An 8,952-nucleotide genomic window follows, 5' to 3' on the forward strand; every position below is an offset into this window, starting at 1 on the left:
TGTTGAGTTGAGGTCAATTGATACATTTAATCTTCAGCTCAGTTGTCACATGACTTAGCTCAAAATGAACATAAAGTTGCCAGCTACTGTGATTGATTGGAAATATCAAGTAAGTAGAACTTCTATTCTGGATAACAAATAATTCACAAGAGTTCTGGGTTATTAGGGGCCAACAGGAGAGTGGAATGGAGACCGCAATCAGATCAACCATGATCTTGTTGAAAGGCAGACATGCATAAGAAATTGAATGGTGTAATCTCAGCAAACATACCCTATTGCACTTTGCTATGGGCCTGGGGCCATCATTATTCATTTGCAACAACCTTTAGCCGGAAATGCCAAGAGGCCGGTTCATCTCGACCTTCTCCAAAGTTCCCCAGCTTCAAAGATTGTCAGTCTTCAGCCAATATGATTGATTCAATGTGACGGGGTGGATACCACAAAGGTTATGGACTTTGGCAATATTCCAACAATAGCACTGAAGATTTGTAATCCAGAAACGACCATACTTCTAACCGAGCTGTTCTGGTACAACTACACCACTGATGTCAGTCTGGCAATGTGGAAAATTGCTAAAATGTATTCTGTAGACAAAAAGCAGGACGAAACTAGGCCAACTGCTTACCATGCCATCAGCCTACTCTCAACTATCAAGACAGTGATAGAATGTGTCATCAACAGTACAATCAAGCAGCAGTTACTCAACAATAATCAGCTCACTGGCGGTCAGTTTTGGGTTCTGCCTAGGCCAGTCATCTCCTGACTTCATTACATGGTCTGTACATGAACGAATGAATTAAACTCTGTGGGTGAGTTGAGAGTGACTACCCTCAACATGAAGGCTGCATTTGACGACATATAGCATCAGGGAGCCCTAGCAAAACTGGAGTCAATGGGAATCTGAGCAACTCTTCACGGATTGAAATCATACCTAGCACAAAGGAGGATGTTTGGACATCAATCATCTCAATCCGAGGATGTCGCTGCAGGATTAATCCAACTACTGTATCTCCAACTGCTTCATCATCATAAGTTCCTTTTATAAGTTCAGCAGTGGGGATGTTTGATGATGAGTCAGCGTCATTTACAACTCCTCAGATACTGAAATAGTACATGTCCCTAAAACCTGGACAAAATTCCAGCTTTGGTTCAAAAGTGACAAGTTACATTCATACCAGACAATATGTAGGCGACAACCATTCTCAACAACTTTGGTTAGAAGCACACAAAGACTTCTCTACCTTAAACATTTAGTCCTACCAAAACCAACACACAGCAGCAGCAGTGTGTTCTATCTGCAGCATTTCAGCAAGCCACAACCACCAGCATCTATCAGGACTAGGGTCGCAGATGCATGGGAACAGCACCATCTGCAGGTTCACCTCCTAGCCACGCATCTTGGAATGATTCAGGTTAGTTTTCTGCAACTCCCTTGGGTAACGGCACGATGGGTGCTCCTACACCACATGGACGACAGTAATTCATATTTGACTTTTAGTCCTTTACACTCCTGTATCTAAAATCTCCTCTAGTCCTCTGAGAACTTTGCACTCCTACAACCCCCATTTTAATTACTCCACTATTGCTGACCACATCTGGCCAATAATACTTGGAATTCTGTCTGAAGCTCTTTGTCCTCCTTAGAGGCCCACCACTTTGACCAAGTCTTTAATATTTCATGATGTGACTCATAGATCAATTGTGATCGTCGCTCCTGTAAAACTCTTCAACATGTGTTTGAGGTATAAATGTAATATCCGAGGAGAAAGTGAGGTCTGCAGATGCTGGAGATCAGAGCTGAAAATGTGTTTCAGCTATAAATGTAATATACTTATCTACTTGCACGCAGATTAAATAACTTAAAATGGGTGAAATCTTCTAGTATGTCAGGGAGGGATGCCACTTAAATTACTGGTTGTTGAATCCCTTCCCAATACACAACTGTGAAATTTCCCTTATGGTGAATCAGGGCTGTCAGTCTACTTCTATTCCGAGCAATGTTGTGAAGCTGCCAGCAGATGTCAGTGGCTGAACTTTGAATTGCAAAGGGGTTGGGAAGAAGCAGTTAGGTTAAATTAAGATTGAACAGGAAAGAAAAGTTTCTCTAGATTTTGATTAACTGTAAAGTGGTGTGTCCAAATGTAGAATGCAGCGACGAGAAGAGAAAGATATTAAAGGAATTTAATGAGCAACCTTTTCACATAGAGGGTGGTGTGTATGTGGAATGAGCTGCCAGAGGAGCTGGTGGAGGCTGGTGCAATTATAACATTTAAAAGGCATCTGAATGGGTTTATGAATAGCAAGCAACAATTTGATTGCAGATAGTCAACATGGTTTCGTTAAGGGCAGGTCATGTCTCACAAACTTCATTGAGCTTTTTGAGAAGGTGACCAAGCATGTGAATGAGAGTAGAACAGTTCAGTAAAGCCTTTGATAGGCTGTTGGGGAAAATGCAGAAGCATGGGATTAAGGGATTGATTTAGCAGTTTGGATTAGAAACTGGTTTTCTGTGAGAAGACAGCGAGTGATAGTTGATGAAAAATATTCAGCCTGGAGTCCAGTTACTAGTGTTGTGCTACAAGGATCTGTTTTGAGACCACTGCTGTTTGTCATTTTTATAAATGATTTAGCTGCAGGCATAGTCGGATGGGTTAGTAAGTTAACAGATGGCACTAAAGTCAGTGGACAGTGTGAAAGAATGTTGCAGGTTTCAGAGGGACTTGGATAAACTGCAGAATTGGGCTGAGAGGTGGAAATTAGGGTTCAATGCAGATAAATGTGAAGTGATTCACTTTGGGAAGAATAACAGGAAGGCAAAATACTGGGTCAATGGAAAGATTCTTCGTCATGTGAATGTGCAGAGGGATCTTGGAGTCCATGTACATAAATCCTGAAAGTTGCCACCCAGGTTGATAGTGCTGCTAAGAAGACAGCAGAGGGATTGAGTTCCAAAGCCATGATGTCATGCTGCAACTATACAAAACGCTAGTGTGGCCTCACTTGGAATATTGTGTAGAGTTCTGGTCGCCCTGTTACAGGAAGGATGTGGAAGCATTGGAAAAGATGCAGAGGAGATTTACCAGGATGTTGCCTGGTCTGGAGGGAAGGTTTTACAAGGAAAGGCTGAGAGACTTGGGTCAGTTCTCATTGGAAAGAAGAAGGCTAAGAGGGGATTTGATAGAGACATACAAGATGATCAGAGGATTAGATAGGGTAGACAGTGAAAGTCTTTTTCCTAGGATGACGACATCAGCTTATACGAGGGGGCATCGCTACAAATTGAGGGGTGATAGATTTAAGACAGATGTCAGAGGCAGGTTCTTTACTCAGAGAGTGGTAAGGGTGTGGAATGCCCAGCCTGCAAGTGTAGTTAACTCAGCCCCATTAGTGAGATTTAAACAATCCTTAGATATGCACATGGATGATGGAGGGATAGTGTAGGGGGATGGGCTTAGATTAGTTCACAGGTCGGCGCAACATCGAGGGCCGAAGGGCCTGTTCAGCGCTGTATTGTTCTATGTTCAATTTTCTAAGGGTTTAGAGTGGTATGGGCCAATTGCTGACAAATGGGACCAGATTAATTTAGGATATCCAAAACATTGACTGGAACCGCCATGGCATTAAAGGTTTAGATGGTGAAAGATTTATTAAATGGGTTCAAGAAAATTTTCTTTATCAATATGTAAATGTTCCTACTAGAGAAGGAGCAAAACTTGATGTTCTGCTGGGTAAGTAACTGAAGTGATGGTAGGGGAATGCTTTGGGTTTAGCGATCATAAAACAGTTATGGAAAAGGATTAGCCTTTCATAAAAATTAAAGTTTTTAATTAGTGTAAGGCAAATTTTAATGGTATGAGACAAGAACTCTCAAAGATTGATTGGAGTAGACTGTTGGAAAATAAAGGAACACCTGATAACGGGAGACTTTCAAAAGTGCGATAACGAGAGTTCAGAGTTATTACGTTTCTGTTAAAGTATAAGGCAATAGCCTGGTAGGATTAGAGAACAATGAATCGCTAAAGATATTGAGGTTCGGTCTAGTCAAACAATAAAAAATAATCATATATTAACTATTAACAACTGAATTCAACTGAATCTCTTGAACTGGGTGGTATGATGCTCAGTGGTTAGCACTGCTGCCTCACAGCGCCAGGGATCTGGGTTTGATTCCAGCCTTGGGCGATTGGCTGTGTGGAGTTTGCACAATCTCTGCATGTCTGCATGGGTTTCCTCTGGGTACTCCGGTTTTCTCCCACTGTCCAAAAGATGTGCAGGTTAAGTGAATTGGCAATGCTAAATTACCCATAGTGATAAGGGATGTGCAGGTTAGGTGCATGAGTTAGGGTAAATGTCGAGTAATAGGGGAATGGGTCTGGTTGGGTTACTCATCGGAGGGCCAATGTGGACTTGTTGGGCCAAAGGGCCTGTTTCTACACTGTAGGGATTCTATTCTCTAAAGAGTCTCGGGGCATTCTTACAAGGGAGATCAGGAGGCAAAGAAACGATATCAGATAGCCTTGGCAAATAAGGTTAAGGATAATCCAAAGAGATTCTACAAGTGCAATAAGAGAAAAACAGCAACTAGAGAAAGAGTAGGGCTCCTCAAAGATTAAAGAGGTTGTTTTTGTGTTGAACCTCATGAAATGGGAGAGGTATAAATAAATACTTTGCATCAGTTTTTATTATGAAGAAGTAAATGGCGGCGAGAGAATGCAAGGAAATAAATATTGATGTTTTGAAAAGGAAGTGCTTGAGGTCTTAGAAAGTATAAGGGTGGATAAATCTCCAGGACCTGATCTAGTGTTTCCCAGGACCTTGTGGGAGATAAGGGAGGAAATTGCAAGGCCCCTTTCAAAAATATTTATATCATCAATAACTACTGATGAGGTAACAGCATCAGCTGGGATCATAATAATTTCAAATTCCTGACCTATCATCAGAATTGTCACCCCGGTCTCCTTCTCATTCTTAGGATGTGTACATTGCTGCCCTGGCCATAATTTAATGTCCATCCATAGTTGCTCTTGAGAAGGTAGTGAGTCACCTTCTTGAACTATTGATTATGATTTTGTTATATCTGAGTCTATATTCATTGGAGTTTAGAAAAACAAGGGGTGATCTTATTGAAACATACAATCCTCAAGGGATGTGATTTGGTGTTTGCTGAGAGAATGTTTCCCTTTGTGGAAGATTCTAGAACAAAGCAATACAGTTTGAAGATTAGGGGTATCCTGTTTAAGATTGCAATGAAGAGAAATTCCATTCTTAGATAATCATTAGTTTATGAAAATCTCTTCTCCAGAGAGAGAGGAGGAGGCTGGGACACTGACTCTAAGCAAGGTTATAGAACATAGAAAAATACAGCGCAGTACAGGCCCTTCGGCATTCGATGTTGCGCCGATCCAAGCCCACCAAACCTACACTAGCCCACTATCCTCCATATGCCTATCCAATGCCCGTTTAAATGCCCATAAAGAGGGAGAGTCCACCACTGTTACTGGCAGGGCATTCCATGAACTCACGACTCGCTGAGTAAAGAATTGACCAACAATGGTCACAGTTAAAGGGACTCGAGACCACATTCAATTCAGCTATGATTCTTCTTGTACCTTGTATTCTTCATGGATTTATTAGGCTATTTCACAAACAGTTCAGAGCTAAACAGGTTGATGTGAACCTGGAGTCACATGTCGGCCAGACCAAGTAAGGGCATCAGGTTTCCTTCCTTGAAGGGATTTGACAATTCAGCAATTCATAGTCATCCTTTCTAATTTGGGTTGTTTTTAAACTAACTCCTGTGACTATTCTAAATGTAAATCACCCAAACTACACAATTGGATACCAGCCTTTAACTCCTACATGGGTACCTGTTATTCTATAAATAAGTTATCTCAAATCCCTTGAAGAGATTCCAATATGTAACTCACTCCTGGGTATCTGTTACTTGATATATAAACCACCCAAACCCTTGAATGATTCCAGTCTGAACCTCACTCTCAGTTACCTGTTATTCTATATATAAACCTTCTGAACCCCTCAATTAGATTTCAGTCTGTAACTCACTGCTGGGTATCTGATATTCTATGTATTTGTGATTTTTGAGATTTGTAGCTCAGGTAGTAAAATTGCTCACTGAGCTGGCAGGTTTATTCTCAGACGTTTCATCACTGCACTAGCTAACATCATCAGTGAGCCTCCGGTAAAGTGCTGGTGTTCTGTCGCACTTTCTATTTATGTGTCTTGGTCTCTTAAGGTGGATGATATCATTTCCAGTTCCTTGACTTATACTTTGGTAAATGGGGTCCAAATTGATGTGTTTATTGATGGAGTTCCAGTTTGAATGACACGCCTGTAGGAATTCCCGTGTATGTCTCTAGAGTAAGTGAGCACAGCAGATGCTGGAGATCAGAGTCATGAGTATGGTGCTGGGAAGGCACAGCAGGTCAGGCAGCAGAAGAGCAGGAGAATCGATGTTTCAGGTTCCTGATGAAGGGCTTATGCCCAAAATGTTGATTCTCCTGCTCCTCGAATGCTGCCTGACCTGCTGTGCTTTTCCAGCACCACACTCTTGACCGTGCGTGTTCCTCTATTTAGCCTGTCCTAAGATGGATGTGCTGTCCCAGTCAAAGTTAAGGCACGAGAAGCAGTGAAATAATACATAACAGACATAAGCACTCAAAAGTCGTAACATGGGGGTGGGAGGTCCCCCTCCATCTCAAATTCAGCCATGCCAACCGTCGCACAGGGAGCGCCTGTGCATTCCTGCTGTACAGCTTGATAAGGTGGGGGCGAAGAAAGGTGGTCATCCTTGCCTGTAAGGGCTCGGTCGATAGTTCGAGTTACAAGGGTCCTGCACGGAGAGTCGTACCGCAAAGCACAGACCCAGCCCTATGAGAAGATGACCAGTCCGCCTTGGTTCAGACATCATCACCACCACTCTCCGTCTCCCCTCCGGGAGCGCCCTCCGCCAGTGATTGTCCTTTTGGAGATCTGGAACAGTGTGAAAAGTGGTGCCAGTTATTGTCCCCCTCCCTGTCCACCCTCAGGGTGTTGTTAGCCACTTCGGTGACTCGGAATGGCCCTTGCCACCTCTGCTCACTCCAGGACGTCCTGCCTGGGTGTCGGAGGTAAACTTCCTCCCCCACCAAGAGCGGTGCCGTCGAACCAATCTCCTTTTCCCGAGCATCGATCACCTGTTGCCTGACTAGCCTAACCATCTCGTGCAAGACCTGCATGTACTGGGTCATGCCCTGGTTCATGAAGTCCCAGGTGTCCTCCCACCGGAGTGATAAGCAAGGTCCGGGCATGGGTCTACCGGTCAGAATCTCATGAGGGGAAAGGAAGGTGTCTCCGCACTTCTCCTGGCGCATGGACATAAGAGCCAGGGGCAGTGCTTGTACCCAAGTCATGGAGGTCCCCGCCAGGACCTTTGCTATCTTGTCCTTCAGGGTCCTATTCGCCCGCTCAACTAAGCCCTGGCTTTCTGGATGGTATACACTGCCAAACCTATGGCTTATTCCCAGCGCCGCCTCCACACGGGCTAGGTGTTCGTTCTTAAAGTGGGTGCCGTTATTGGTACAAACGAGTCTGGGCACCCCATGTCTGGGGATCAACTCATTTCGCAGCCAGTTGGCCACTACCTCCCCATCCTCCTTCTTTGTTGGCGTCGCTTCCACCCACCGGGAAAAACGGTCCACAATCACCAGGAGGAACCTGTAGTGGTCTGGCGTGCGCCACTTGGCCCCCATGTCAGTGAAGTCCATGCTGATTTCCTGCCACGGGCCGAGGGGCGTTGGGAAAATAAGTAGTGGGTGAGGAAGAGCTTTGCGAGCGTTATGCTCATTGCAAATCTTACACTTTGCTCTCAGATTTTCCAATTGTTCCCGTAGCTTGGGAGCCCACCAATGAACCCGCACTGCCAGGAGGACCTTAGTCAGTGCCACATGCGTCGGCCCATGGAGTTCAGCAAATAGTGTAGGGAGCAGGGACCGGGGCGCCACTACCTCTCCGCCTGCCGATCTCCATAGTCGATGCTGCGACGTCCCCACACAAATCGTCTGGGCCACCGCCCCCTTGCTCTCCCACTCACCTTTCTCGGCCGCACTTGCGCGGTCTTGTAACTCAATAAGGTGCATAATGGCATCCTCCCGGCTGACCGGGTTGCCCACATCGCGTTCATTCCCATGTGGTGTCCCCTGTCCATCCGTTATCCCTTCTTCCGTGGCCCCTCTAACACTGTCTCCCTGTGTGCGCCTCCCTTCAAAATCCTGAGCCACCGATCTTGTTTCAGTAACAAATGTCCTTCCACAATAATGGCATCCTGCCTGTGGAGACCTTCGTCTCTGCCCCTGTCGCTCAAACTCTCTATCAAATGCTCCTCCTTGTCTCTCCCTATCCCCTTTCCTCTCTGCCCTAAATGCTATCACTCGCTGCTCCGGTTGCTCACTTTTGGTTGCATTCTTCTCCTAATTACCTCATCAACCGCAGCTACCATCATTTACACGTACTGTTCCAGTCACTCGTCCTTTCTCTCTTTACAAACGCTTTCTGTGCCCCTCCTAACAATTCATTTAATGGTTTTATCCCACTTCACCCTTCTATTTTCCGTATCTTTTCCTATCCAGCATCCCCATATAAGTCTCCTTTCTCCCACAGTAAATAGTATATTCAAAATAGACATTAACTCAGCCCACAAATACAGACTGGGCCTCAAAAATAAATTAACTTGTTCTTACAATCCTATCGGATTCTCAACCAGGACCGTCATTTCCTTTTAAATGTTCCGACCTCCCCACTGGTGAGGGGGTCACACACAAACCCAATCTCCTTGTCCCCTATCAACACTTCCAAAGGGGACAAGTCGTTATGTTCTTCCCTGTTTCTTTCTTTTAAGAAATTTTCCAATATTCCTATCTTCCCATATGCTCAAACACCAATTTATCAATTCATGCT

This window comes from Hemiscyllium ocellatum, chromosome 22 (assembly GCF_020745735.1).
Source record: "Hemiscyllium ocellatum isolate sHemOce1 chromosome 22, sHemOce1.pat.X.cur, whole genome shotgun sequence".
Taxonomy (NCBI): Eukaryota; Metazoa; Chordata; class Chondrichthyes; order Orectolobiformes; family Hemiscylliidae; genus Hemiscyllium; species Hemiscyllium ocellatum.